We start from the raw sequence: 12,136 nt of genomic DNA on the forward strand, positions 1-12,136 counted from the left end.
GATTAGTTGGGATCTTACCTTTCAAACAGCATATTCAGTGTTCATAAACCAGATTATGTCAAACTTCTGTTTCTGCAAACAATTTCTTTTGCTCTTTACATTCACATTCATTATTTGCTTCTAATGAGATCCGTTTGTCAGATTAAAGGTCAAAATGAAAGCTTTCTAAAATAATATTTAATAAAAAAATCTTTCATTAAGCCAACATTTCTTTCGAAATTTAAACTTATGTTAATGTCAATGTGAGTGCTTAAAAACCAGTCAAATTTGTACACACAATATTTGCCACCAGCTGCATAGTGGTGCAGTTGGCTGCCTTGCAGCAAGAAGGTCCTGGGTTTGATTCCCGGCCCGGGGTCTTTCTGCATGGAGTTTGCATGTTCTCCCTGTCCATGGTGGGTTCTCTCCTGGTACTCCGGCTTCCTCCCACAGTCCAAAAACATGACTGTTAGGTTAATTGGTCTCTCTAAAGTCTCCCAAGGTGTGAGTGTGTGAGTGCATGGTTGTGTGTCTTGTCTGTCTCTGTGTTGCCCTGCGACAGACTGGTGACCTGTCCAGGGTGAACCCCGCCTCTCGACCAGAACGTTAGTTGGAGATAGACACCAGCGCCCCTCCTGACCCCACTAGGGACCAGGGTGTTAGAAAATGGATGGATGGATGAATATTTGCCAAAAAAGTTATTCTTTTACTGTATTAGAATATTTTTAATTGGATGTAATATGCTAATTTTAACTAAGAATTATTTATCAATTATTTTCAACAGTTATGGATGTATGGATTCCCAACATTCAGTGTTTTGTTGTGAGACTTTTTGACAGTGTCACTGATCCACTATCACCACGTTTAGATGAATCATTATTGGACATGTTTCTGCAGATGTTCCACTAAGGTCTCCATGGCAACTCCTTGTCATCGCTTTTTTTTTTTTTTAAGTCAGCATAGCGAGCACGTTGCAAGGAAGTACAACCAGAGCACCCCACAGAAAGGGCCAAAACAATTTGGTTGACGCTCTAATCCTGTTTTAAGCCCTCAAAGAATTATCATCTCCTGAATTAATAGGTAATGAAAACACATTCTGAGCAGCTAAATCCGATGCTTTTACTATATTGTCAGACTTACAGCATTGTGTGGACTGTGCACATCATCTGTCCCGTCGGCCATTTCTCCATCTCTATCCTGCAGTTCGCCATTTGCAGCCAAGAAGCCTGTATTGAAATTCATAACAGAAGCTCGAGTCACATAAATGTTGATAGTCTTATATCAAGGCATAGACAGCCCATCCAAACCCGGCCGAGTGAATCTACATAATCTATCAATAAGCCGTAAAGCTTTGTGCCTTCAAGACGACCGAGGAGATCGATACTTCTCTGCAGGTATTGACAGGACTTTAAATGGTGGCTTAACACAATGTGCAAGCTCTGGAAACATTTTTCACACTTACCCTATTATCTAGTTGCACATTTGTTTCAAAGACAAAGCCTATTCATTGAGGAAATGGGAGTGCTCTGCAGACTAGCAGGGGCATAAATAAGGTGACTTTTAAAGGGAGAGTTAATCTGAAACTGCTTATTATGGCCGTGTTGTGACATAAACTACAAAAGTGAAAGCAGCTGCAGTAAAACACAATCTAGTATCTGTTATTTTCCCATAGCTTTACACCTAGTAAAAGTGAAATGCATAGAAATTCCAAATGATGCCATAGTAGTTCAGCATTTTGTTAAATATTTCAGCAATAACAACGACAGGTCGAGGTAGCAGAATGTTAATCAGGTTAAGAAAACTGAACTAAATGAACAATGTTAAGAATTATTTTTAATGGGATCTTTCTTTTGTAAAGATTTCTTCTTCCAATTGTGATAAAGTCATTTAAAAAGTCATTGTGAAATTGTCTAATTGCTACAGAAGTTTAAAGAGCGCTTTAGCTTCAATTGTCTTTTTCATCTTTTCATCGAGTTAAAGGCATTTTTTATTTACCACAAATGTACACAAGCAATGTCATGAAAAGGAAAAGCCACGCGCACAGTTTCTTATGAATGCCGCCGTTAAATAATTAGTAGACTATCTGTGCAACAACTTAAAATAACGCTGCCTTTTTTTCATGCGTTTCCCTTTTCAACAGTCAAATTAATTCCTTCAGAAGAACTAACACTGTTGAATTAATAACAGAAGAAAAGTGTTGACAGCCTAAAACCCATTAATGCCAGACGCCTCATGTGTTTTCTTTCCCCCACAATCACACATTTGTAGAGAAGCAACAGGTTATGTGACTGATGACTGTTCTTATAGTCGCAGTGGCGATCAATCAGGGACGATACAAATCTCATTAATCCACATTATTAACATCTATCCTTTATTTATCAAACCATTTGCATTTAAATTAACCCCAAATGCTCCAAAAGACCTGATGTTTGTTTACTTTAAGAAGAAAAAAAAAAAATCTAATTATCCACAGTTTCTGCCCCCATTTTCCCAGGCCGCAGACCTTAAACAATTAAAGCTTTTGACCCAGCTGGTTGGTTTCATTCTGACTTCCCACTATCTGCTATGCTGCGTTTCCCAGCATGACGGAGACTCTGTGGAGCATGATGGAGCAAATAAGAAAAAATAAATAAATAAATTTCCTTCAACATGAAAGCCAAGGAGTGAGGGTGGAACGCCTCAGAACTGAAAACGGCGGCTTCATCTCTCGCAGAGCAAGAGCCTTGAGGTATTCCGCCTAGCACTTGAAAAAGACTGAAAACTGCCAGCTTCTCCTATTTTTTTTTTTTTGCTGCCTGTGATGTGCATCTTGTGAGTAGGCAGTTTAGGAGCAGGAGGCCCGATGGATGGCTGTTGAACTAGCAAAAGCAGAGGCTGCGCTGAAGTGCTGCATTAGGGGAATATAGGGTAAGTGGGCTGTGAAGTGATTGAGAACTTGGAGACAGAATCTAGCACACAGATGCTTTTTGGAAAGATGCAGCTGGTCAACATCACAGTCCACACACTAGAGAAAAGCCAGTAAGAGCATGCTTTTGACTCAGTCATTTCAATCTTTGGACTGGAGTGGAGACACGGGTTTTAGGTAAACATAGTGACTGTTTTTGTGCAAATTACAGCACTATAATGTAAATTATACTTTCTGGCATTCAATGTAATGTTACTAAACATCCTTTGACCTACAGTATGTTCACAGAGTGAAACAACTATATGAAAAGTATGTCTAACCACAAAACAACAGGGGAATATGGAGATAAACAAAATAAAAACCCCTGCGGGACTCCACATGTACTCCCTAACAGAACACATTTTTCACTGCTCATTGTTTGTTGGTTTCTAAAGCCTTTCCCTCCCCTGGTCCAACACAGTTTGATTCAGAACTATCAACACACAAGTTGTTTTCTCCTTATTTTTGAATTGCAGCTGCTGTTTTTCTGCTTATGTCATCATAAACATGTCTGAGACCGGTAGCTTGGAGACTGTTAAAAAAGAGGATAATTTAACGTTAACTTTGGACAAAACGTTTGGCTCTTTCCTCTTTAATTTTCCCGGGATCCTCAGCGAGTGGCGGCGTGCTGCTAAAACGAAACAACAACAAAGCGCGTTGACGTCACAGATCACAGAGTTTAATCTCATACAAAGCAATCAACAACAAAAACTGCAGAGGAACAGAGATATGCATTTTTCTCATAAAAATAAAGACAGACAAGGGGAAGACAGACAAACACAAAACAAAGACAAACAAAAAGCAAAGACGTCTTTGGAGAGAGCTGCTGCAAAAAAGCAAAATAGTGGCAACTTTCTGAAAATTTAGTGGTGACACTAAATTTTATACTGAGTGGGTGTTTTTCTATTTAATTTATGCATTCTAGGCGTTCCTCTTGTTGACCAACTGGAAACTCCCTTAAGCACTCAGAGAAACTTGGAACTCCCCCTGATCTACGCAAAGATCAAAGGACCATCTGCCTTCTACCGAGACAAAGAAGCGGATCGCTGGCCCTGACCCCCCGTGACTCCCACGGTCATTCTGAGTACAGAACGATCCTGAGATAAGACCTCACAGATACCTGAGAAATCTAAAGTCTCTGTCTCCCAAGGAAAATGCTAATTTTATGGCTTCGCCTCACAGCGGGGAGACTCCATTGAGTGATCTGCATTTTGGCCCCTGTTTGTCTGAATGCCTGCTCATCTGCTCAACAGAAAACTGTTCCAAATAAGAGTGCTGAATATACCTTTAACACATGTCGTAAGATTAACTGTATTAAGCACTAAAAATAATCATTTTTCCTTAACAAGACCCAGAGCATTTGAAAGCATGCAAAACCCAGGCTACCTGTAACCCAAGTTGTGTATGACCACATGATAAAAACTGCAGCTCAAGTTACAATTCAGGCAGTATTTATACAGTCTTAGGGTGCATTCACAGCAGCCCTGTTTCATCTGCTTTAATCAAACTCTAGCTCATTTGCCTAAAGAGTCCGATTAGTTTGGAGAGATGTGAATACGCACTCGAACTCTCATAGGGACCAAAAAGCAAACTCTAAAAAATCTAGGTCTCAGTTTGGTTGAGGTGAGTTCTGGTGGGATTTGAGTGCATATGTGAATGCCAAGTTATCCGGAGACGGCGCCAAAAGCAGGAAGCAAACTACAGCACAGGGAATTCTGGGTAAATACAACAAAAAACAAACCCATGTCTTTAGTGCTAGCATGAGAAATAATTCATGGTCTTTTGCCAAAGACAAAAGAGAAATCCTACAACCGCTAAAACCTCAAGAAACGCCATTGTTTACATTTCATGAAGTAGGAAGTAGCGCTCAGTTCTTCAGAGATTTTCATGTCTTTTTCTTTCAATGGTTCTTGGTGCAGAGCCACCACAGTCGAGGGGGTGAACAGGTTGCACTGTGTGAACACAAACGGCACCAGATGAAATATTGCGATTTTAATCCCCAATTGAACCAAGTGTAGCGGAGTATCAAGTGTGAAAACAGTCTTAATTTCTGCTCCAGTTTCAACCAACTTTGTGGCTCTTATGTACACAGGCACTGCTAAAATGTTTTTTATGCAAAGTCAAATGTCTGTTCAGTTGTCTTTGATACAGCATTTTCATAACAAGTACTATAGTTGTTGTAGTTATGTGCCAGGAAAATACAAAATACAGCCTCTTTCAATAAGCGACATACTTTTGTACAACACAGCAGCAATGAATAGAAGTAACAACCTTATGTGGACACACAACTCAACTCCTTTTGCTGCATAAAGGATCATTAGGGAAATTAAAAGTCCTCGCTCCATCTATTTCCTTTAATACATAGCCACTCATCAATTTAACATATTGAACATGAAAAGATCTGGGGGGTTTTTAAATCAAGGAAATAACAGTTTTTTCTATCCAACACTATATGGTTTAAGACAGGATGTCATTATCCACATATAGTGCCTTCTTTTGTTGTTTTATACAGTCATCATTTTTATGTCTTCTGGCTCCAAAATATGATGAAATATGCTACTTATGAAAACATTCTAATCCTTGTTATAAACTGGAATAACCTGTCAGGTAGTTATGCTGTATGTGTTGCACACTCGAACAAAAATGGTATCGAGACATGCGGTTGTGGTAAATTTTCTTTACTCCTTTTTTTTCTCGAACACGAACAACATCAATAGTCCAACGTGCGTCACACTCAGGCTGCTCTCTACTACTCGGCTTCTTCTACACAACAAACAACTTAGGACCCCAGGCTGCCCTACGCGCCTGTTCAAAAGTCCTGCTTTTCTAAACTCCTCACTCTCAGCCAGAATAGTTATCCACATATGTATGAATGTACAGCTTCACATGGACAATCAATCACAGTGCTTTTTAAATAACAAAACAAAGTAAAATATTCATAGGAACAAGAATAAAATCATTTTAATGGGAGGGGGGGGTCCTTGATCTAAAGTCCCCAGCAACTGGTCCCCCACATATGTGCAAAAGTAATTGCCCTCACTTGTTGAATTATGAATTAACCATGACTGGCCACGTTTCGTTTTAAATGCCGAGTTTAATTTTACGAGCCACAGCCATCATCATTAAACCAGTAGCACAACAAAATAACTTAAATAGAAAGTGGCTGAAAACACTTTTCAGTGTGGCTCCATATGACATTGAAAATGCTCCATATGACATTGAAAGCATCATACTTTGCCACTATCTGAAGAAATTCAAGAAGTGATGAGAAATGCACTCAGAACAAAGTTTTTCCAAAATATTCATTTCTTTACAAAATATTTAGTCATTAGCTTTGATGCCATAATTATTACATGTCATTCTTTAATTTTGTTTAAAAAATGATTTGTTTTTATACAAATGGTGTATACATTTGTGCTATGAGCATTTATACTTTTTATTTATAAATTAATTTATTAGTTTGATCCATTTGAGTTAAGTTTGATCCATTTGAATTAAGTGGTAAATGAATTAATTTAAACTTAAACTATTAAGCACTTCTGTACACTCCGTGTAACTTATTAGCTGGCTTTTGGCTTTGTTGATGTAACTACCGTTTTCAGTTTCAGTAACGATTTGTCAGTGGTCGTCAACAAAAGAGCAGGACTGTGCAATATGAAAGTAGATTTGTTTTTCTGAGCCACTCTGAATCTGAAATTTGACATAAAAGTGAAACTCTTTTCAACTTACCCCTCAAAATCATTTAGTGATAACAAGCCACCGTTGTGCGCAATCCATAAGTCTTGTAATCAATGCCACCCCTCCTGCCACAATCCGCCTGCAGCTAATGGCACGATTAGAGGCATGAACAGGGCTAACACCGAGGCCTTTTATCCCCCGTGTGGAATTGCCATTAAAAAGTCTGGCCTTATTCTGCCATATCCATCTGCCTCGTACAGGAAACCTGTTAATTGATGGATGAGGACGTTTCAGGAAATGGCAGGAGTCGTCGTGGTGGTGATTTTCTTTTAAATGTTCCTGCTACTTAGCTGCTGGAAGAAAGGATGAACGACAACTTTCCTGGACCCCGGACAGCTGAGAGGAACGTGGGCTGGTGATGCCACGTCAGCAGGGGGTGAACAAGTGAAGGGTGGATGATTGATAGGGACTTAAAATGGAAAGAGGGACACCCACCTTCTCTCTCATCACGCCAATAGCCACAGTGGCTGTAATTTCCCAATGCTGGGTGGGTTTAATGAAAAAGGACTGGGTTTTTTTCACACATCGTTGCAGGGTTTCTCATTCCCTGCATGTCTGTTCTCACCGGCTACTTGCACCCAACCACTTTCACTGCAGACGATTTCATTATTGACAAAACGTACTAATGAAATGTCACCTCTGACAGCTGCCTTAGACAACTGATGTGCCAGAACTCTTTTTTTTTTTTTTTTTTTTACTTTATTTCAGATTTTCTTCCCATTACTTTTAGTGCACCTTCTGTATTGATTTTTTTTTTCTGGAACTGACTCCTCACATCACACATTTTGACCCTTTTTTATTTGTAGCTAAATATATATATATTATCTTAATCCTGTGCAGAGTTCTAGGCAAAAACTCAGCATATTCAACCTAAAACATCTTGGACATTGTGATAGAATAATGAGTCCTCTATTATCAAAACATTGTTATGGCAAGGTAATTGCAGTTTCTCCAAGGAATGCACATACAGGGAATTACAAAAGAGCCTCTAAAGTCAATTCAGATGGCACAACAGAAAAGCACAATGTTCCTCATTTTACAAGCCACAAATGAAAGTAAACCAGGATTAGTGACATAAGCGCAGAACATGCACATCAGTTATTTAAATTGCAATAAAAATTATATTCTTATAAGGTGGACTAAGAAAACACAGGCTGTGGTTTCAAGAAAACAAGTTAAAGACAAACGGAAAAATAAAGATTGCACACAACAAACTCAATTTTCAAATCGTTAAATGTATCTTTTTCCCCAGAATCTCTTTTCTTTTGTTGCTCAATCAAACAATGTTTGTGCTGCTAAGACAACTGTGTGTACATGTTAAATTAGCCTCTCGCTTATCAGCTGAAATTTCCTGGGAGGAAATTTTCTCCTGTATTATCTGGCAAATGCAGGTATCAGAATTTCTTCATAAAAAGACACAATGTCTTTCACTTTATCTCTGCCTTTTGTACTTTGGTTACCATTTTTTTGATTATACCCAGGAAGTAGCGGCTCACAGAAAGTTTGAGACAAAACATATTCTGGAACTTCAGCAAAGGTGATGATGCAAATTAACACAATGAAAATTGTCAACAATTTGAACAATTGTTTGAAGTAGTAATAAGTATCAATACCTATTATGGTGTAAATACGCAATTACTCACACCACGAGTATAGGTTTAAAATTAAATTGTTCACTAGTTTGAAATGAGGCCCTGCTCTGAATGGATGTTAGCTTAACTCGCCCAAATCTCCAAACTAAAAGCACTCTGCCCTCTAAGGCAGGTAAGATGCTGATTTCTCATCATTATTTCACATTTTAACATGAAATAAAAATAAAATTGGTTAATGAACATATGATAAAAGTAAGGCTACACAGTGGTGGAGTTGGTAGCACTGCTGCCTTGCAGCAAATGCCCGGGATTTAAATCCAGAAATGAGGTTTATTTGTATGCAGTCAGATTCCCTCTATGCTTTCCTCCCACATTACAAAAGCAAAACTGTTCAGTTAAGTGTTCTTAGAAAGCACAAAGAAGGGATAATAAACCTATTCTGAAAGAAATTGATTCTCCAACCTGTCGGATGATAGAAATGAATCATTTTGTTTCCGGTTTTTGTTTAGCATATTCAGAAGGAATCCATATTTACAATCCCCTGGTTCAACTTTTGGCATGGTTTCTATTTCTGCACATAGCATTTTTGCTTCGTAGCCCACATAATTTCATGTTGTAATGACCAAAAAGCATGAGATTTTTCTGAAAACCACAGTGTGGCTGATTACTGCTTGTTGTGCATTTAGTAATCAGACATGCTGCACAGAGTGAAAGGAGCCGCAGAACACAAGGGAGGTTGGCCAGTGCTACTGCAAGCAACTCAGAAGCATCTAGAAATCAAATGCTAATTTTCTTTCAATTTCAGGTCAAAGTAGCAAAGCAGGTGCAAAAAGAGGGGAATGCCTCCCTCGCTCCTAAACCATTCCAACAGTCTGCAGAATTGTGGATGAGCTACTGTAAAAATCTATTGCATGAGCTGTTCTCAGCCAAAAAGGAGCACAACAAGCTGAGCTTCAGCTAATACAGAAAGTGGCTTCTGTTTTCGCAAAAAAAATAAGAAAAAGGAAGCCATTTTGAATGGTAGCAACCGATGACTGTTGGAGATATGAGCCAGCACCGCTGCCATCCAACAAAGACAGGCAGGTTTAGATAATTATTGGATGGAAACAGAGATATGCTTTTTATGCACTAAAAATAGACTTTAACAGTTTATCATTTACAAAGATGAGTCAAGTTACGACTTCCCTTAAATGGTGTTTAGAAAGTGGCCACAAAATCAGTGAATCTATTCTTTTTATGCTAACATAAACAATCACAAACAAAGTACATTTGAATCCAAAACTTTGTTGGGGTTTTTGTTGTTGTTGTTTGGCTTTCTCCTAAACTAAAGCCTTTTTGTCAAGCCTTTGCAATCTCTGTATCTTATATGATAATGGGTCCAGAAAAAAATCTAAAAAGTAAATTAGTAAAATTCTGACTTTTTTTTTTGTTTTGTTTTTGCTCAAGACATAAAGTTTTTGATAAGTGGTTGTCAGGGAGCTAACAGGTTGTTATCGTCACCGTGACAGATAAAAATAATGTTGTTAGACTAGCTTGAAGTGCTTTTGAAGAACACAGTGGCTTTCAAAAGAGAAAATATTCAGATTTATGTTAAAAATGCATACGTGTAAGAAGAAGAAGATTTGGTAGCCAAAAATCAAACATAAGCAGCAGAGAGACATGCTCTTTGCTTTCTACTTTAAAACATTCTCCTTTTTTTCATATTTGATAAAGTGAGACACAATTTTGCAAAATTGCCACTACTGAGAGGGAACGTTTTGTTCAGGGAAAACAGAAGTGCTCACAGAAAATTGATGCTTCATAGCTTATTTAAAAGCAAAAATAATATTTTTATGTTTTTTATTTGTTCTTATTTAAAACATTTTTTTCTCTGTTTTCCGCGCTTTACTTTTCCCATAATTGGAGTGTTTTAGTTTCTGCTACATGGCTACTGTATGCAAACAACAAGCAGCATAATCTAAGGAAAGATTCTCATATGTATAAAAAAAGAACATATAAAAAAAATAACATCTACTGAACATAAATGGTCTGCTTGTTTGGCAACATCAGAAATATTCTCCAACAACCTAAAATATTGTTTTGAAAAACACTTCAGTCACAAAAGTAATTTATTCTAAGAGAAAAGGGATGGATGAGGCACATTATAGTTGAAAAAAGTGGTGTTTAAGTGTAAATTAAAGGTAGTTAGACTGAACAAGAGAGCTTAACACAGCAGGTTGTAGAAATATTTCAATTTTGCAACAGGAGTAGAAACATTATGATGGCAAGAAGAAGCACTTAAGGGATCCTGAATAGAAAATCTGCATGGTAACTGTGTGACAATGAACATAGGAGAGGGTTTTGACTGAGAGGAAGATTATTTCACAGTCATATTCAATAAATAAGAATATCATGTAAAAGGTCCATTATATCAGTAATCCAATGAACATTACATTATCACATCTAGACTAATAACACTCAGCCTGTTTTTGAGCTTTTCTTTCTGTTAATTGCGATGATTTCCCACTTACATCTAATGAAAACACAACATTTAAGATTGGAAAATTACAGCAAGCCAATTAAAAACAAACATTTGCACACAAAAATCTGAAATCTGGGTTTAATACCTGCTCAGAAAGGTTTAGTTACAAAAGATGCTTCTAGTCTTTTGTAGAATGCATGTTCTAATTTACTGATTATGTCTGTAGTTCAGATCACATAATACACCAAGATTTAGACTGGAACATTCCTGAGAGCCCGGTGTTAGTTAGGAAATAAATCTGTTGGGCCTCACTTTGACACTCAGAAAACATCTGAGCGCCACACAGGACAGGTAAAAAAAATTTTTTTTTTAAAGTCTTCATTTATAAACTGATTTTGTGTTTATTTATGTTGCCTCTGCCAAATATTTAAAGGGATTTGATATTCTGAAACGCTGACACAAAAAACAGGAAATTAGAAAGGGCGGAGACACTTTTTCACATAACTGTAATTTAACCCTGATGCACTACGTACAGTTTCTCTGCCTTCATGGTGCTGTTTGTTCATTAATGTTTTCTGAGAAACCTTTGGGACTTCACAATCAGTTCCATTCTGTTTTATTTAGGGGTATCAGACTAAACAGCGCTGACCAGAAATGCACCTCACTCCCCTTCAAAAATAAAAATAAAAAATAAAAAATGCACTGGAGTTTTGGGTTGCAGTGAGACAAAAAGTGAAAAACAAGGATTTTAAAACAGTTTTCCCAAGGCGCTGTTCCACGCAGTGTAACAAAAACAACACCTGTGAAGTTCAATATGCTTAGTCATGTTTATCCCCGCGGTTCAATTTACAAAGCATATAAAAGCTAAATGCCTTCAATTAACAAGAGTCGATGGCTCTGCTTTCGTGAACTGGAAAGCAGGACGTTAAGCTTATTGTTGAATCAACACGGCGCCGACAATCCACAGCCAGCAGCAGCAAGCTGCAGCTCCTTAGGTGACATTCAGAAGCAGAGGGACATGCAAATCACCTCACTTCACCGCTCGCAGAACAAGAGAGAGGAAGAAAGCTTGTCCCCCTCTTCCTCCTCCACCTCGTCTACTTTCATCTTTGGCTGTTGTGGTTTGTTTACAAACCACTGCCCTTCCCTCTTAATTTATGCTTTCTTGCATTTAACGTGAGGTGCTGCGTGATAATAATGACATTTTTATTGCCGGGTCTCCTTTGGCTCTCTCAAAGCGGAGATCACAGGCACATCCTGGGGCTACGGCAGGATTACTCTGTGGTGAGGCGTCATGCAGCAGACATCACATTAAAGCTCCGACAGCTCCAAAGATGTTTATTTGCTTGATTTGCGTCGAAGATGGAAATGCACAAAGTAACGGAGCAATAAAGGAAAGAGTAAAATAAAAAAAGATATATA

At 38.1% G+C, this 12,136-nt stretch overlaps 1 long non-coding RNA gene across 3 annotated transcripts in view; it reads right to left on the bottom strand.

The window, feature by feature from the left end:
- The window catches only part of LOC114157573 (uncharacterized), a 145,592-nt gene that overhangs the window by 88,326 nt on the left and 45,130 nt on the right, over nt 1-12,136 (bottom strand). For all 3 annotated transcript variants that reach the window (XR_003598191.1, XR_003598193.1, XR_003598192.1), the window contains exon 3: nt 1,120-1,205. This is a non-coding gene — a long non-coding RNA (uncharacterized LOC114157573). The remainder of the gene's footprint in view (nt 1-1,119; nt 1,206-12,136) is intronic.

This window comes from Xiphophorus couchianus, chromosome 14, assembly GCF_001444195.1.
Source record: "Xiphophorus couchianus chromosome 14, X_couchianus-1.0, whole genome shotgun sequence".
Lineage (NCBI taxonomy): Eukaryota > Metazoa > Chordata > Actinopteri > Cyprinodontiformes > Poeciliidae > Xiphophorus > Xiphophorus couchianus.